The following is a 6,260-nucleotide window of genomic DNA, read 5'->3' on the forward strand; positions in this document are numbered from 1 at the left end:
TTTGGTAGTATGACCCTTTTAACAGTATTAATTCTGCCTACCCATGAATATGGGAGGTCTCCCCATTATCTGAGGTCTTTCTCAATTCCTTTCTCCAATGTGCTATATATTTTCATTGTAGAGGTCTTTCAACTCCTTGATTAGAATCATGCCTGGGTGTTTGCTTGTTTATTTGTTTTGAGGCTATTGTGGACGGGATTGTTTTCCTGATTTCTTTCTCAGAAGATTCATTATTGGTATATAGTAAAACTATTGATTTTTGTATGTTGATCTTGTAACCTGCTTCTTTACAAAATTTGTTTGTTAGCTGAAATAGTCTTTTGGTAGAATCTTTTGGATCTCCTAAGTATAGGATCCCATCATCCTCAAGCAGTGATGATTTGATCAAGTGTTTTCTCATAGACCACTCACTGCACAAGACCTTACCCTTGTTATGGCCGGTTAGAAGAGCATTCCTTTCCACCCCCACCTCAAGTCTTAAAATGACCACCTTGGACACAGAGAAATCCTGATTCTCAACAGCTCCACCCACCTGTGAAAGAGAAGTGACAGAGAAAGGAGCGTACTGTTGTATTCTGCTTAACCACAGAAAGAGTCAGGAAATGTGGTTCTCTCACTATGAAGATAGAAAGCAATATGCTGTGGTCTGGATAATGCTTTGGGTCTCCTCACAAAAGCCCAAGTGTCTAAAGCTTGGTCTCCAGGGTGGTGAGACCTTGGGAGGTGATGGAACATGTGGGAGGTGGGACCATGTGGGAGGTCCTTAGGCCACTGGGGGCCTGCACTTAAAGGGTATATGAAGGAGAAGACATTAGAAATAGACTCAGGGAAGACATCAAATATTAGGAAGGTATGGATGAAGGGGGACAGAAGACAGGAGCAGAGAAGGGAATGCACACAGTCTCAGAGGCATGACGAGAGAAACTCAACCCAATGACAGACACCCAAAGCTCAAGAGACACAGAGGGGGAGAAATGAAGAAAAAAAAACATAGATGCAAAGACCCAGTGAGAGACAGAGAATCCAACCACACAAGTGAAGATGGCACCAGCCAGGTCGGAGTCACACTGGAGGATGATGCAGGGGACACGCGGTGCCACATGCCCAGCTGCAGGCTGTCCAGTCACTCTTACGTCCAAAGGTCATCCAATTTCGAAGACCTAATTCCTACACCCAACCTGACTCATCTTCTCATCTGGAGGGAGTAGGGGTGACATGTGTGCAGAGATGGTGGCGTGTATACCTCAGATCCAGACATAGGAGAGGTTGTCAGCAGGTAACGGGAGCCTGCATGTGTGCCTGCCACCAGGACTTGACAGCTCCCAGGGCAGAGCTTCCTGGTTTGTGCAATAATGAGTGAACTTAAGCAGCAGTTTTCCTCAAGGGAGGGCTGCCATTTTCTAGTTCCCTTAAAAGGCACCAGGGGCTTTCTGCTTCCTCCCTGACGGGTCTGGAGACACTTTCCTTGGCTGTGCCCTTCCATCATGATGCTCTGCCTCCCCTCTGGTCCTTAGCTATGGAGGTGGCCCACCACGGACTGAACCTCTGAGATGGTCACAGCCAATTCCACAAATGATGGAAACTCTGAACTTGTGATGTCAGAAGCAGCAAATCCACACTAAAGACCTGTGGACAGAAAGCAGTGAGCACTTACCTAACAGCCGACTCCTGCCACAGACATTCAGGGCAAAGAAAATGATGCAGACTTGGACCTATGACCTGACACCCAGAACCTGCATCTGAGCAAGGTCTCTGGGACTAGCTGAGGAACTCCACAGATGTTCAAAAGCCTTGGCCCAGGGCTCAGAGAAGGCCCACTGTTAAGACACGTAGGTTTAACAAAATGTTTCCATGGGTGGATTCTCATTCCAACATCCAAACAGCAAAGCAGAACCTTTTGACACTGGGAAATTGTAGATCATGGCAATGGGGCAGAAATCCACTAGTTGGGGGAAGGTAACTGTCAGCTTGGTGCCTCCTACAAAAATTGTGAAATTCGACTTGGCACAACCAACTGTGATTGCTGCCAAGATCCCACGTGCTATAACTGTGGTATGGAATATGAAAGGTTGACAAGGCTCCAAGAACACACTCTGCACAAAGGACCCTTCAAACACCTGTCCCCAAAAGCATGCCAGCAAGTTCCCGGGCTCTGCTCCAGGCCCCTCAAGGTGACCCATACCTGCATTCCCTTTTATAGTACAAATTATGAACAAGTACACAGAGTGTGTCTCAATGACAGTGGCCACACCTGACCTCTCCTGGGGATGAGGAGAACAAGGGGAGGCCTGAGGAATGAAAGGTGATGTGATGAAGAAGGTCACAGCTGTGGTCAGGAATGTGTCTACACTGCTGTTCCATCAGATTGCTGTGGAATCATTGTTCCATGTGTTGCATGACTGCTGTGGAAAGCAATCTGATGTCATTCCTGCCCAGTCAGCTTCATCTCTCAGGACGGTTGTAAACACCACTGATTTTTACATTTATTTCTATTGATACTTCCAAGTGATACATAGTATTAGGCTTCATTTTGACAAAGTTATGAAAGCATGGAATATGATGTGTTCTCCTTCAGTCCCCAGATCTTCCCTTTCCCTCCCCTTTTCCCTCCCTCAGTTTTCTTCCCTAGTCTCTACTGAACTTTCTGCTATTCACTTATACATGTTTTTAACTAGTGACTTTCGAATGCACATGATGGTGGGATTCATGGTGGTCTGTTCCCATATGTACATAGGACCGTTAGGTCAGACTCATTCCACTGTCTTTCCCTTTCCTATTCCTCCTTCCTTCCCTTCTTTCCCCTTGGTCTTCTCCACTAATCTTTCTTCTCTTCTTTTTTTAATCCCCCCTATATTTTGAATTAGCTTCCACATATCAGAGAAAACATTTTACCTTTGATCATTTGGGACTGGAGCGTTTTGCTTAGCACGATCGTCTCCAGTTCCATTCATTTACCAGCAAATGCCATAAAGTCGTTGTTCATTATGGCTCGGTAGTACTCCACTGTCACCACAGATTTTAAAAGTCACACTTTTGGACACCTCTCCAGACACACAAACACACACTCATCTATCATCTATCAAGAGGACTTTCATTGTCTGACTCATGATGATTCAGGATAACTGTCATCAAACAAAAGGACTAACTAAGCAGAAAATGTTTCTAACACTCACTGTTCTGGAAATCCCTTTGACAGTCTTAAGCCTATGCTAATCAATAATTCCCAAGAAAGCATTCCTGTGCTGAAAGGAGCTAAACTGGTAAACAATACTACATATACTAATTAAAAGGGAAAGCTGTGTCTTCAGAGCTCTGCATGCTGTATTTGATGAACACAACTAAGGGTGGTCACCTTTTTTCCAGCGGACAGTAGGCACATTCAAGGGGATACAAGATGACTCTCTTTTTGTCCCCCTGTGGAGGGAGCCTGTTTTCAGTAAAGATGAGCAAACATTCGGAATTGACATATGGGCAGACACTGGGGTTACAGTTTTCATTATCAATCATTGGATATTTGCAAAGTTGAGACCCCGAAGGCCACTTCAAACAAGTTCTGATCATATATAGGAAGGGAAATGTCTGGCAGACACCAGGCAATAATAAATGTCTGTCTTATCTTTACTACACAGAGAGTAACAAATCCAACATCCCAGTCTTCATTTGTACGAATGGATTGTGTTTCACCTAGTTTGACCAAGTGTTACTTGAGCTTCTTATTAACGTTAAATTGCACTTCGACTTTCTGCTTGTTATTTGTTCAAAAAGGGGAAAAAATATACGAGGAATTCATTTCATCAGTAGCTGTGAACTCCATGAAAAAGATCAGCCGTGTCCAAAGCATCAATTCTGTAATACAAAGCTGCTCCCTCGCCCTTTCCGTGGCATCACAACCTAGCTTGTCAGTCTGAAAGCTGCTCTCCCTGCCCTTTCTGGGACAGCCATTTTCCCCGCCTCCCAACTACTGTCAGTCTGTGAACATCCTAGCTAGCTATTGGTTCATTGGTCAGCTTACAAGTATCCTTCTCCATTATTGGTCCCCGTTAGCAGGATTCTTAAAGATAGCTTCCCCACCATCTTCTCTCCCCCTGATTCACTTTCTTTCTCCTCCTCACTTTCCACTCTCTCTAGCACGTTTGCTCTTTCTCTTTCCTTTCTCTTTTCCTCTCATTTCCTCTCTTACCCTGCAGGGAGACACTCTGTTTGTTTAATAAACTCCCTTATGTGATTTCCCGTGTCCTGCGTGGTTTCGTGAGATCCCTTATAGATTTAGCTCAGGTATGGTTGAAAGGTATATCTGTGCAACATGACACTGTGTATTTAGATATTTTGTTTCTGGACAAAACAAAATGTGCATAAAAATATAACACTTAACGCTGAGTTCTAAAAGAAGGCAAGAGTTCTACCAGGTTTTATTCTCAGCCCCACATACAAATAAATGAATAAAATAAAAGTCCATCAACAACTAAAAAAAAATTTTTTTAAAGGTACCGTGGATGCTAGCAGGGGCCTTGTGGGCCTGTTACTCTCCTCAGAGGGAGAGAATCAAATAAGCTCCTCCACTTCCAAAATCCAAACCCTTCCTGCCTTCTTGCTCCTGAGCTCTAGACAGGGAGCACCCAGTTCCATCCCAGGGTCCATCCACCCAGATCCCTGGCCCATCCTGAAATCTTTGACCTCACCTGGCTGTAGAAGGAGCTGAGGATGGTGAATTTTCATTCAGTAAACTTAGCAGATGTAGAAATTTGGGGTCCTGGTAATTGAAGTGTTCACCAAAGGCAATGGAGTGGATAATGTCAGCCGTGATGGAGTGAAAGAGGAGGGCCAGGTTCAGATAGGTCCCTGGACATGAGAGGTCCATCGTGGAGGTCTGGATGTCCCCTCCATTGCATTGTCCTTCTAGGTTACTCTGACCTGGCTGGCGCCATCTTCCCCATAAGGTTGGTTTCTCTGTCTCCTGGAGAGTCCACCTATCACTTGGCCTTTGAGTCTAAGTTTTCCTTTCTTTATGTCCCTCTCTGTCTCTTTTGCTTCCAGTGTCTGTGTTGGTCTGACTTCCTTTGCACATCTGTGTCTCTCTCTAGTCATCTCTGACCCTTTTTTTGAGACCGTCCAATCTCTTTTCTGTGACCTTCTGTCTTTGATCCCCCTCCCCTTCAACTCACTAACCCTCTGTTTCTCCCCTGATTCCAGCTTTAGCTTTTTCATGTGTAAATCTGTTCCTTGGAATTTCTCTTTCTAGATCTATCTTTGCTTCCCTGGCTTTTCTCTGTCTTGTTTTTTCTCTCTCCCTCCCTCTTCTGTCTCTCTCTATGTTCCTCACTCCTTTTCCCTTCACCGACTCTGTTTCCCTCTCTCCCTGAATCCACCTGCATCTCCCTGTTCCAGTCTCTTATCAGTTATGTTCTTCCTCAATGTTCCCATCTTGCTGACCCCCAGCCCAGCCCAAGGGGCTCATCCTCACCAAACAGTTCATCACCAAATTCTGAGCCTCCTACTTGATTTTCTCCTCAAAACACCACTTCCCCCTCCCAAAGTCCTTCATGGTGGTCAGACAGAACCTCTGGAGGACTTCCCAAAGCTTTCCATTGGTGAAGCTCACTCCTGATTGGTGGAGCATGGAGGAAAGATTGAGAGGACTCATGCACCCCCACGTCCCCAGTCCCCACCCTGTCCCCCACTCACCAGATTCTAGAAGGTGGACTCAGTGATGGCAATGATCCCTCAGCTGGGGAAAGCCTCTGCTTGATCCACAGAGCCTCATGTATGACCTCGTATCCACACAGGATGATGGCGGAATGTGGTCCCAGGTGCACTGTGAAGTCATCCCTATAATTCTCAGGCAGCTGTGGAGACAGGATCTAGATATCACTATCGAACCAAAGAGAGGCATCTTCCCCACTCACACCTGAATGACACCTTCCGATGGATCGTGAGCCCCACTGGCTGTAGCCCCATCTGGGAAGAACCAACCCTTGAACTCCATGGCTTCATCTGAGCCTCACACACATGCTCTTCCACAAGTGTCCTTGTCTCTCACCTTTCCGGAAGACCTTCCAGACTTTGAGTATTACGAATCTCACCACTCCTCACACCCAAACTCTCCTCTCCCCACTGCGGGCCCAAATTAAAGCCTCAAGTCTGACTCCCCTCCCGCCAATCCTCCTCCTTGCATTCTCTTAGGAAATCCAGAAGCTTCTCCATGGGGCATATTGGGCAAGATTCTTGCTGAAAGAAGAGAATTGCCAAGTAGTGTGAGACTC

The sequence above is a fragment of the Sciurus vulgaris genome (genome assembly GCF_902686455.1).
Source record: "Sciurus vulgaris genome assembly, chromosome: 17".
In the NCBI taxonomy this organism is placed as follows: Eukaryota; Metazoa; Chordata; class Mammalia; order Rodentia; family Sciuridae; genus Sciurus; species Sciurus vulgaris.